At 42.1% G+C, this 12512-nt stretch overlaps 1 protein-coding gene across 1 annotated transcript in view; it reads left to right on the forward strand.

Moving 5' to 3' along the window:
* Positions 1-12512, forward strand: part of CPE (carboxypeptidase E) — a 155051-nt gene that overhangs the window by 773 nt on the left and 141766 nt on the right. The gene's annotated exons all lie outside the window — the stretch shown is intronic.

Raw genomic sequence — 12512 nt, forward strand, 5'->3', positions numbered from 1 at the left:
AAGTCCTCCCCGCTGTAGATGCGCAGGGGCCCTGCTGGACGGTCCCCGTGCCGCGTGGTGCTGGGCGCACACAGGGTGGATCTCTTTGAAGGGTGGAAAAGAGGCCTCTGTCGGGCGTTCTAATTTTGGCCTGTCACCTGGCCTTTCTAAAGGAAAAAGAAAGGGGTGTTCTGTTTTCTCTATTTTAGTTTGTGAGCAGGATTTTATTCCAACCAAATTCCCCACATCGCCATCTAATGCATCTTCCAACTGAGTATGCGTCAAGACACACTTTATGTAAAATATGTATTTTGTTTAATGGTAGTGTTATTTTTTCAATATGTATTTGTTGACAGTCTATTTCGGCCTGGGCATCTGATAATCAGGTTACTGTTGAAATAATCTGGGTTACTACTGTCAATACGGATCACACACACACAGCACACACATACAGAAACAAACAAAATAAATGAACAGAACATTCTCAATTCAGTGCCAGATTATTTTTTAATGATATGTAAGAACCAAACTGAGAAGAATGAAAATTGATGAGAGATTGAAATAGGTTGATGAACAATAAATCTTCAAATAAATATTTCTTACCTTTAAATAATATAAACAAAAAGGTTTCTACTTGTTTGCGGTGAAAGCACTAAAAATTTAGCTCATAGAGAATATTTTATATAATGCACTCTAGCAGACTTTAGGTTGTAGAATTGGCAGTTTTAGAGAATTAGTTTGTACTGTCCGCTGAGGATAAAAAAATCTCAAGATGTAATAACTCCCATTCACGTAATTAAGGCAAATTCAAGCTAATGTAAAATGTTGTGATTCTGTTTTCACTGTCCTTGAGCCAATGCTGACTCACAGTGACCCTTTAGGATAGGGTAGAACTGCCCCTGTGGGTTACCCAGACTGTAACTTTTTTTATATATACTTTTTTTTATATATACTTTTATTGAGGTCTCTTACATCTCTTATCACAATCCATACATTCTTATAGCGTGTCAAGCACATTTGCACATATGCTGCCATCATCAGTTTCAAAAGCATCTTCTTCCCTCATCAACCCTGATATCAGCTCCCCTTTTCTTACCCATCCATTCCCCACCCGCTCTCCCTCATAAACCCTTGATAAATTATAGATTATTAATTTCATATATTACATCGTCCTCCATCGCCCCTCACCCACTTTTCAGTTGTTCGTCCCCCTGAGAGGGGGTTATAGGTTGGTCCTTGTGATGGATTCCCCTTTCGCCCCCTCCCCTCCCCTAATCCTCCTAGTAGCTCTACTCACCTTCTTGACCCTGGGGGACTTTATCTATCCTGGATTCTTTGTGTTGCAAGTTCTTATCTGTAGCAGTGTGCATCTTCTGGTCTAATCCTATTTGTAAGGTAGAATTGAGGTCATGATAGTGGGGGGAAGGAAGCACCAAAGAACTAAAGGAAAGTTGTGTGTTTTATTGGTGCTGTACTGCACCCTGACTGGCCCATTTCTTCTCTGACCTCTCAGTAAGATGTCCAGTTGTCTACAGATGGGCATTGGGTCTCTACTCCATGCCTCCCCCCACCCCACCCCCACTATTCACCTTGGGTATGATTTTGTTCTGGGTCTTAGATGTCTGATACCTGATCCCTTTGACAACATGATCACACAGGCTGGTGTACTTCTTTCATATGGGCTTTGTTGATTTTCAACTAGATGGCTGCTTGTTTATCTTCAAGACCCCAGATGCTATATCTTTCGATAGCCAGGCACCATCAGCTTTCTTCACCACATTTACCTATGCACTTATTTTGTCTTCAGCAATCATGGCTGGTAGGTGAGCATCACAGAATGCTGGATTGTTAGAATAAAGTGTTGTTGTGTTGAGGGAGTACTTGAGTCAGTCGAGGCCCAATGTCCATGTGCAATCTTAATTCTTACCTTACAGATATGAGTTCATAGTTCTAGTCCCCTCTCGTTATACATATGTTTTCATATGTATGCCTGTATTTAGACTTCTATAAATGTCCTTTGCCTCCTGGTTCTTTCCTCTATTTCCTTTTACTTTCCTCTTGTCCCACCATCATGTTCGGCCTTCATTCGGGTTTAATAATTTCTCACTGCTGCCCTAGATTAAGTCCCACTGGACATTCTATACCCTTCTCTCCATTGATTTTAATTAACTTGTTGCTCTCTGGTCTCTGGGTTGGTCCTCCCGTCCCCACTTCCTTTCTCCTACCTCCCCTTCATCTCCGAATTATTTATCCTGCCTATCTTATCTAGATAGACATTAATAAGTGCAAAAACCCGGCAAAACCAAATAAAACAACAAAGGAAGTCAAGACCACCAAAACAACAACAACAACAAGAAAGCCAATGACAAAAATGGAAAGGCCTTTAAATAGTTCCAGGTCTGTTGGTTGGCCTTTACCAGTGTTTTCCAGTTGAGTCTGATGGGGTGCCACACTCTGTCTCTGAAGTCTAAATTTGGTATTCTCCGGGGATTTCATCACTTTGCTCCCCTTGCTGCTCTGTTGCATGCCCTCAGTGTCTCACCCCAGCCTGATGGGGTCAGATTGTGCACAATTCCCTCACGGTGTCTCCATTATTGTTCCCTGAAGCACTAAGTATTAGTGAGGGACATTGTGTTTCGTGAGGTCCTCTCTCTGTGTTGTCTGCTCCTGTCCTCTCCTCTCTCTTAGTTTCTCTCGTGTGCTCTAATCAGATGCTCTCCTCTCCCCAAGTTGTAGTCCCAGTGCTGCCCTCTGAAGTGCATTCTTCTGAGTTGGGGTGGGTGGGTTTCCACATAGTTGGGATGGGGGCCGGTCCTGCAAACCTCTCTTGGATCCCTGGTACATGCCACTATTTTGTATGGGTGCATCGGGTTGAAGCCTGGTCTCTCTCTCCCTCTCCGGTGGAGATATAAACAATACTCTCCCCTTGGTTGGGTTAGTGCCCTGCTCCCCCCAACCCATGATTTTTTTTTTCTCTCGCTTTCCCCCTCTTATTAGTTGGCTGCCGTCTGTATCCCTGGATTGGGTTTGGCCCCTGCCATAGTTGCTGAACATCACCCCAGGGATGTGTGTATATAGTAATTTTTCCCCTGTGCCCCATTTTTTTAAAAAAGCTTACCTTACTGGACTCATGTTGTACTTGTCCTTTTGTGCTTGGCTTACTTCACTTGGCAAGATTTCCTCCAGTTCTTCCTATGCGGCAATGTGCTTCATGTGTTCATTGCTGCCTTTTAGCGATGCGTAGTGCTCCGTTGTGTGGATGTACCACAGTTTTTGATCCATTCGTCTGTGGATGGAAATTTGGGTTGTTTCCAACTCCTTGCAATTGTGAACTGTGCCATGATGAATTGGATGTCTGACTGTGGTTTGTTTTTTGCCTCTCTGGGTGTATGCTCAGTAGGCTGGGTCATGTGGTTGCTCGATTTCCATCTGTTTTAGATATCACCAGATCGATTTCCATAGTGGCTGTACATAGTTACAGGTCCACCAGCAGTGGATGAGAGTTCCTATCTCACCACAGCCCCCCTAACACTTAATGTTTTTGATTTTTTGAATTGGGCTATCTTTGAGGGTGTTAGGCGGTATCTCATCGTTGTTTTAATTTGCATTTCTCTTATGTCTAATGATAGGGAACTTTTTCTCATATGTTTATTGGCTATTTGGATTTCTACCCCTGTGAAACTTCTGTTCAGGTCCTTTGGCTACCTCCTCAATGGGCAGTTAGTTTTTTTCTTATTGTAGGATTGTTAAGTATTGTACACTTTGCTAAAAGGCGTTTGTCTGATGTGTCATTGCTAAAGAGGTTTTCCCAGTCTGTGGGCTTTCTTATTACTCTCTTGGTGAATTTTTTCAATGTACACAGGTGTTTTATCTTTAGTATATCCCTCTTGTCAACTTGTGACTCCTCTGTATTTGTATCCTTCCCTATTTCTGATAGCCGATGTATGCCCTGTGCCAAGATTCTCAGGTTGGTCCCAATTCCCTCATTCATGACCCTAATTGTTTGGGGTTTTGCCTCAAGGTTTGTGATCCACCTTGAGTTTATTCTTGTGCATGGAGTGAGGTATGGGTCTTGTTTCATTTTTCTGCAGGTAGCTATCCATTTTTTCCCCCAGCACCATTTATTGAAGAGGGCATCTGATTCCCATTTAATATATTTTTTAGCCCTTATCAAAGATCAGTTGCCTGTATGCTGATGTTTTTATTTTTGGGTCTTCAGCTCTTTTCCATTGGTCTGAGTATTTGTCGTTATACCAGTACCACACTGTTTTGACTACTGTGACTATAATGCATGCTAAAGTCAGGTAGAGAAAGCCCTCCCACTTTGTCTTTCTTCTTTAGGAGTTCTCTGATAATTCTGGGCTTCTTCCCTCTTCATATAAAGTTGGTAATCGCCTTTTCCAATTCTTTGAAGAAGGATGATGGTATTCATATTGGAATAGCATTAAACTTATATAGTACTTGGGCAGAACTGATATCTTTGCTATATATTTCAATTTGTGCTTGGCTATTGTAAAGGGTACTACCTTTTTAATTGCCTCTTCTGTGGTCTTGTCTGACAAGTATAGACCACTGATGCCCCAACAGCTCAGAGTATGCCCCCACTTCCCAAATTGGAATGGAATTAAATTACATTTGTACCCTGGCTCTGGGCTCTGAGTATGTGCTTAGTGAGATATTCTGAAACTGAGGCTCCCTCCAGAGGGTCTGTTATGTTGAAATCCTCTGGTTTCTAGCTAACTTCTGGCATTCCTCAGCATTGGCTCCCCTTATTATGCTAATGTATGTTAAAAGACTCGTTCTGGCAGTTTGTCTTGGAGTTAAACAGTGAGCCTGGCATTTGCAGTTTTTACAGAGAAATTATTTTTTCTCTTTTACATTGGGCTTATGGGGTTCCCTGATTTAGGGGCTGTCACGCTGACCCCCTTAGGAGGAGATCTAACTTATCAGAAACGTTGTTTAGTTCTTAGCCAACTGGAGATGAATTCACCCCTCACTCCCGGGCTATGGCTACCTGCTTATGCCCTGCCACACTGCGATCTCCCTCAGGTAAATTTCCTGCCAGCTTTTCAATTGCTCCAAGTCTGTGACTACTCACCCTGACCCTGACCCCCAGGCAATGAGCGCAAGGTAGCTGACAGCGCAGGGAGCTCTGGAGTGGGGTCCCGTGGCTGGCTTTCAGAGGTTCTCCTCGAGTCTGGGATTATGACTCCTTTTGGACATCAGCCGGGGGAAATCGCTACTCACTGCTGGATTAGAGCGCTGATAGCTGCTCTGCCAGAGCCCAGGAGCCCAGCCCAACACACCTAGAGCGAGTCAGTTCATTCTCGGTTCGCTTGTGAGGGAAAATCCTAACCAGCTGAGTTCAAGACAGACCCTAGTACCCTGATTCTAATTTTAGGACTTTGCCTCCCATCTCCTTTACCTTAACCTCCCATTTTCTGGTCTGGCAGCAGGAGCTTTGGATGGGTAAATCTAACTGGACCGAAACTGTAACTTCACAGGAGTAGAAAGACCTGTCTTTCTTACATAGAAGGGGTGGTGGTTTCAAACTGCTGACCTTGTTCTTAAACTGAGCCAATTCTGACTCATAGTGGCCCTATATAGGGGTTTCAAGGTTGTCAGTCTGTAGGGGAGAGGTTGTTGCATTTGTCACACCACCTTGGTAGTTAGTACAGCAGAACCCCAGGCCTGGACCGTTCTAGAAGGAGCACTGAGATGAGATGTAGTTGAATTCCGAATCAATTCTTCCCATACGAAATAACTGAAAACGGATTCATCTGTTCTCAGCCACCAAGTTTTTACCCTAACCTTGCCTTTTTATACAAAACATTACAGAGTAATTTCAAAGTAAATAACTTCAGAGTTAAATAATATAATTTAAATAAGAAACACAATATTTAAAAAGTTTTTATACCTTGAGAGTGATGAGCATCTATGGACACGGATGTGGGGAGGAGGTGTGGAGAATCATTATTTGGAAGGGGAATCCCCTTCCATAAAATAACTGATAGCTGCTTTTCAGGATTTTTTTCCCCTTCATTGCCTTTTTTCACTAGGACCTAGCTGATTGGCTTCCTCTAAAATAAAAAAAAGCTGTCTAATGTGGTCTGCTGTTGGCGTTTCCTTAACTGTTTTCTAAAAGGGCTTGCTAAATTATCAACAATATCGATAACACAGTTAAACAGTTCTTTATCATAATGATTCTTTTCAAAAAACTGTTTCTTAGGACCCATTTAAAAAAAATCAAAAACAGTACAAAAAGCCACAAAAACGAGGAAAAACGGTTGGAGCACGTCTGCAAAAGCTTTAAAAACACGTACAAACAATACCCACTAATGCCGAGTGACCTAAACACAACTGCTTTAGTTTACAAAAATCACACGTGTTTTTGTTCCCATGTTTTCTTTGAGCTGTGATGCAAAACTTTCTCTCGAGATTTCACATCAAGATCCAATGATGTCAACTACTGATGCAGCTGAGTACTGGGGTTCTGCTGTAATTCAGTGCTTCCAGGACAACACCACTTGGGTGTTGGGGACCTGGTTAGGTGTTGGGTTGCTAACTGCAAGGCCAGCAGTTTGAAACCACTAGCTACTCTGCAGGTGAAAGACTGGGCTTTCTGCACCTGTAAAGTTCCTGAAATTCACAGGGGCAATTCTACCTTGTACTAACAGGTCACTATGAGTTGGCATCAGCTTCATGAACAGTGAGGTTTCTTTCTTTGTTTTTTTTTTTTTTTAAACTTTGCTATTCTCATAGTTTCAAAAGAATATGTGAAGGCCACAAACTATAAACTCACTGCCACCGAATCAATTCTGGTTACAGAAGTTGATATATTTTGTAAAGTAATACAAAATATTGCTTAAAGGTCTGAACTTTAAAGTCCATAAAATTTTGTAAATCTCCTTCTTAGACTGTCAATTGAATGAGGTAGGAATTCAGAACCAATTTGGTAACACCTAACTATCATTCAACATATACTACAGAGAAACTACTCACGGTTGAGCAACAGAAAAGGGGGTGAAGGGAGATGTCGGACAGAGCAAGATATGACAAAATAATAATTTATAAATTATCAAGGGCTCATGAGGGAGGGGGAGTGGGGAGGAAGGGAAAAAATGAGGACCTGATGCTGGGGGCTTAAGTGGAGAGCAAATGTTTTGAGAAGAATGAGGGCAGTGAATATACAAATGTGCTTTACTCAATTGATGTATGTATGGATTGTGATAAGAGTTGTATGAGCCCCTAATAAAACGATTAAAAAAAGCAGTGTTTAAAATTGCTGTGTTCCTCAAGTGAGCTCCACAGACATAGTCGATCCTACAAAAGTTGAATTAAAACTGCCTTCTACTAATGTGCTTTAGGATTCCCTGCTGGGTGAAGGAAGCTTAAAGTCTGCAGTTGTGGCTATTCATAGAGCACAACCATTCTATCTCTTGTACTTTCAAAGTAGAAATAAAATATTTTGAATTAAAACAAGCTAAAAAATCACAAAGGTAATTTTCTTCCTCCAATTATAGAAATTAGTGCAGGTGGAGGTCCGTTCAGTACTGTTTGCTAGGAATTGTCTGAATTCATGTTTGAGGAAGTTTGGATAAAGGAAACTATTTATGTGCTTACATGGCCTTTGAATTCCTTTTAGATTAAATATCTAATACTTTAAAAAGAGATATCCATACCTATTCTGTGGTAAGGAGCCCAGGTGGTGCAGTGGTTATGCGTTCGGCTGTGATATCCAAGGTTGGTAGTTCAAAACCACCAGCAGCTCTGAGGGAGAAGGACTGGCCTGTCTGCTATTCTCGGAACCCCCAGGAGGTGGGTCGCTCTGAGTCCCCACTGACTGTATGGTGGTGAGTTCAGTTCGGTGTCTGCCTATGTAGGGGTTTCTTCCTTTAGTGTTTTGGAGCTCCTGCATACCCAGGGTGCTCTGTGTTCAGAGACATGCAGGGACTAAGAGCTTGAAGGAAGAAAGACAGTCTAAATGGATGCCATAATTAAGCTGGACATATTAGAGAAGAGACCAGGCAGGGGAGATTATGCAAACTTAACATCAATTCTTGTATAGTTTATATGAAATAAGTTTATTGGCATAATTAATGTGCTATATAATTCAGTGATCTTAATATATTACAGAGTTGTGCCATCATTACCACACTCAATTTAAGAACATTTTCTTCTTACAGAAGGGTCACGGGGAGGAGGCAAGCCAGTCAGGGTGCAGGGTAACAACGATGAAACATGCAACTTTCCTCTAGTTCTTAAATGCTTCCTCCCTCTAATTTCATGATCCCAATTTTACCTTTAAAATCCAGCTAGACCAGGGAATGTACACTGGTACAGACAGGAACTGGAAAAACGGAATCCAGGGCAGATGATCCCTTCAGGACCAGTGGTGAGAGTGGCGATACTCGGAGGGTGGAGGGAAGGAGAAAGGGGGAACCGATGATAAGGATCTCCATATAACCTCCTCCCAGGGGGATGGACAACAGAAAAGTGGGTGAAGGGAGACGTCGGACAGTGTAAGATGGGACAATAATAATAATAATTTATAACTTATCAAAGGTTCATTCTCTCTTCACGTTTGCTTATGTGCCCATTTTGTCTTCAGCGATCGTGTTGGGAAGGTGAGTATTAAAGAGTACCAGGTTATCTGAATAAAGTGTTCTTGTGTTTAGGGAGACCTTGAGTAGAGGCCCAAAACAGATGTTAAAATTTTACCTAACTCTATGTGCATTAATTGACTTTGTGCTGCATTCTACCTGAGGCAAGGCTCTTGAGCGCACTGCTTTTGAAAGAGGGGGAAGCTTCAGTTATGTTCCCATCCGTTATAGCTACTCCCTATTTTTATTATTTGCCTGTTATTTCTGATTACGATATTGGCAAATACTGTTTAGCTTTACAAATTCATTTATGCGACTAAAATTTCTATGAAGCTATTTATATTCATTTTATTTTCCAGCAAAAGGCCAGTGTCAAATTTGCTAGTTGGTTTTCTTAAATTCTTGAAACAGTCCTTTCCTGTGATCATATCAGCCAGCTAAATATTAGCTTATGGACAGAAGGTGTTTGTTGACACCACCAGGTCTCTTCCTGAACAGAGAGAACTGATCTTCATAGTTGCTTGGCAGTGGGTTGTTGGTTGTCCTTAAACTTATCTCTGGAAAACGATTCATTCTTTCAGACCTTCAACATTTGGATTCATAAAAAAGGCAAGAAAAATCTACTTTATCAGTTGGATTGCTGACTAGCGGAATGCTGGATCTCAACCTGTTGTGTCCCTTCAGAGAAAAAATATGTTGCAGAATTGCTGAAGGTTGTGGGGTTTAACATTAACTTTACCTGAAGAATTTGGTCTTGGTTCCAGAGTGATAACCACTAAATCCTTGAAATTTCTTCAGTAATCCTGTCTTTGATGAAGGTTCCAGACCACAGTTAATCTAGCAGCCATAAAAGGTCTTGATAGGAAGACTCCATGGACGTAGTGGTTGGTGACAGACATCAGTGACTGTGGGAGTGTAGCATGGTTCCCTTTGGGGTGTGCAAGCTTTGGGTTGGGAAGTCTCCCAGATCTCACCCTATGTCTCTTCATTTGTACCCTTTTGCCACAATCAAATGGTAATCCTAAATATAGTGCTTTCCTTGGATTTTGAAAATCCTTCTAGGAATTACTGAACCCAATGGAGTAATGGGAAGTGAAGGTTCTGGATGGAAATCCCTGAAAATTTGAATATTATCTTGAGGAGGTTAAGAAACTCCTAAAGTTGTAATAGGTCTGAGCTTAGGAGGGCCTTGGGTTTCTGAGCTGATTATGATGGGCTCTAGAAGGCGTATGGGAAACCCCCGAAATTGAGGGCCATGGTCAGTCAGAAATGAGTGATGGGGAGATGTCTATGTTTCTAATATCTATTTATATTTGATTATTTTGAAGTTATTTATATACATCTTTTATAATCCCCAAATCAGGAATACTTGAAAAATATGGGGACTGACTTACATTATCACAAGGTTACTACCATTGAGTTGATGCTGACATAGTGATGCTAAAGAACAAATTAGAATTCCTTTTTAGGTTTTTGAGGCTATAAATCTTTATTGGATCAGAATGTTCTGCCTTTCAAGGAGCAACTGCTGGCTTTGAACTGCAGACCTTGGGGTTAGCAGACCAACATGTGACCCAATGACCCATAGACTCTTAAAAATAAATGAGTTAATTATAATACTATACTCTGGGATACCTTTATATGGTCAGTATATCTATAGAAACTTTTATACTACCAGTTATATATATACCATATATATATACTCAAAACATTTGCTCTCCACCTAAGACCCTGGCATCAGCTCATTTTTCCCCTCTCTCCTTGCTCACCCCTCCCTGCTCACTCCTCCCTCATGAACCCTTGATCATTTATAAATTATTATTTTCTCATATCTTGTACTGTCTGACGTCTCCCTTCACCCACTTTTCTGTTGTCTGTCCCTCAGGGAGGAGCTCACATGTAGAGCTTTATAATTGGTTCCCCCTTTCCAACCCACCCTTCCTCCACCCTCCCAGTATTGCTGTTCATACCACTGGTCCTGAAGGGATCATCCTCCCTGGATTTTCTGTGTTTCCAGTTCCTATCTGTACCAGTGTACATCCTCTGGTCCAGCCAGATTTGTAAGGTAGAATTGGGGTCATGATAGTGGGGGCGGAGGAAGCATTTAGGAACTAGAGGAAAGTTGTATGTTTCATCGTTGCTACATCGCACTTTGACTGGCTCGATAACTCCCCAAGCCCCTTCTGTAGGGGGATGTCAGTGGCCTACAATTGGGCTTTGGATCTCCATTTCTCACTGCCCACGTCATTCACTATGATATGATTTTTCTTCTGATGATGCCTGATACCTGATCCCATCAACACCTTGTAGTTACACAGGCTGGTGTGCTTCTTCCATATGGGCTTTATTGCTTCTGAGCTAGATGGCTGCTTGTTTACCTTCAAACCTTTAAGACCCCAGATGCTATATCTTTTGGTAGCCGGCAACCTTCAGCTTTCTTCACCACAATTGCTTATGCACCCATTTGTCTTCAGCGATCGTATCATGGAGGTGAGCAGCCAATGATAAGATTTTTTTGTTCTTTGATGCCTGATAACTGATCCCTTCGATACCTCGGGATTGCACAGGCTGGTGTGCTTCTTCCATGTGGGCTTTGTTGCTTCTGAGCTAGATGGCCGCTTGTTTACCTTCAAGCCATTAAAACCCCAGACGTTATGTCTTTTGATAATAGGGCACCATCCGATTTCTTTACCACATTTGCCTACTCCTGTGCTTTGTCTTCAGCAGTTGTGTTGGGAAGGTGAGCATCATAGAATGCCAATTTAATAGATCAAAGTATTCTTGCATTGAGGGAGTATTTGAATGGAGGTCCAATATCTTTCTGCTACCTTAATACTAAACCTATAAATATATGCACATAGATCTATTTCCCTATCTTCATATATATATATTTGCATCTGTACATGCTTGTATTTAGACCTCTATAAATGCCCTTTGCCTCCTAGCTCTTTCCTCTCTTTTCTTTGACTATACTCTTGTCCCACTATCATGCTCAGTCTTCATTTGGGTTTCAGTAATTCCTCTTGGTTACATTACCCTTGATCACACCCTACCAGGCTTCTTACACCCCTCCTCACCACCGATTTTGATCACTTGATCCTTTTTCCCTGGGTTTGTTAACAATACTACCTTTCCCCCTACCTCCCCCTCTCCCATGTCCCCCCGGAACAGTTGGTCCCGTTGTTTTCACCTCCAGATTGTTCATCCAGCCTCTCATTTTTAGACACACCTGCGGAGATAATAACATGCACCAAAACAAAATAGAATAAAACCAAACAATAGTATACAACAAAACAACAACAAACCAATGACAAACAAACAAACAAAACACAACAAGAAAGAAAAGCTTGTAGTTAGTTCAAAGGCTGTTTGTTGGCCTTTAGGAGTGTTTTCCAGTCCAGTCTGTTGGGGCACCACGCCCTGGCCCCAAAGTCGACCTTTAACATTCCCTGGGGACCTCGCCGCTCCGTTCCCTTGCTGTTCTGTTGCACCCCCTTAGTATTTTGCCTCAGTGTGGCAGGATCAGATCGGGCGCAGTTACCACACTGTGTCTGCGGTGTTGTCTCCTGTAGGACCATGGGTCAGTGAGTGGGGCCGGGCATGTGGTTGTCTCTGTGGATTGGCTGTTCTAATCCGGAACATTGTCCTGAAGGCCTGGTGGGCCTGGATGTGCTCCATTCTCTCTTTCTCCCTCTTCATCTGTTCCCATGTGCTCCAATCAGACATGTCCCTCTCCAGGAACTGCAGATTCAATACTGTCCTTTGAAATAAATTTTTTTGGGAGGAGGGGAAGGTGTCCACGTCACAGTTGGGATTGGGGCCGGCCCCTCAGACCTCTCCTTTGTTGTTGTTTTCTTCCAGAAACCTGCTCACTACAAAAATCACTTCTAAGCATTATAATTCTAACCAGGAAATTGTAAAAATCCTCAT

Source organism: Tenrec ecaudatus, chromosome 12 (assembly GCF_050624435.1).
Source record: "Tenrec ecaudatus isolate mTenEca1 chromosome 12, mTenEca1.hap1, whole genome shotgun sequence".
Classification (NCBI taxonomy): domain Eukaryota; kingdom Metazoa; phylum Chordata; class Mammalia; order Afrosoricida; family Tenrecidae; genus Tenrec; species Tenrec ecaudatus.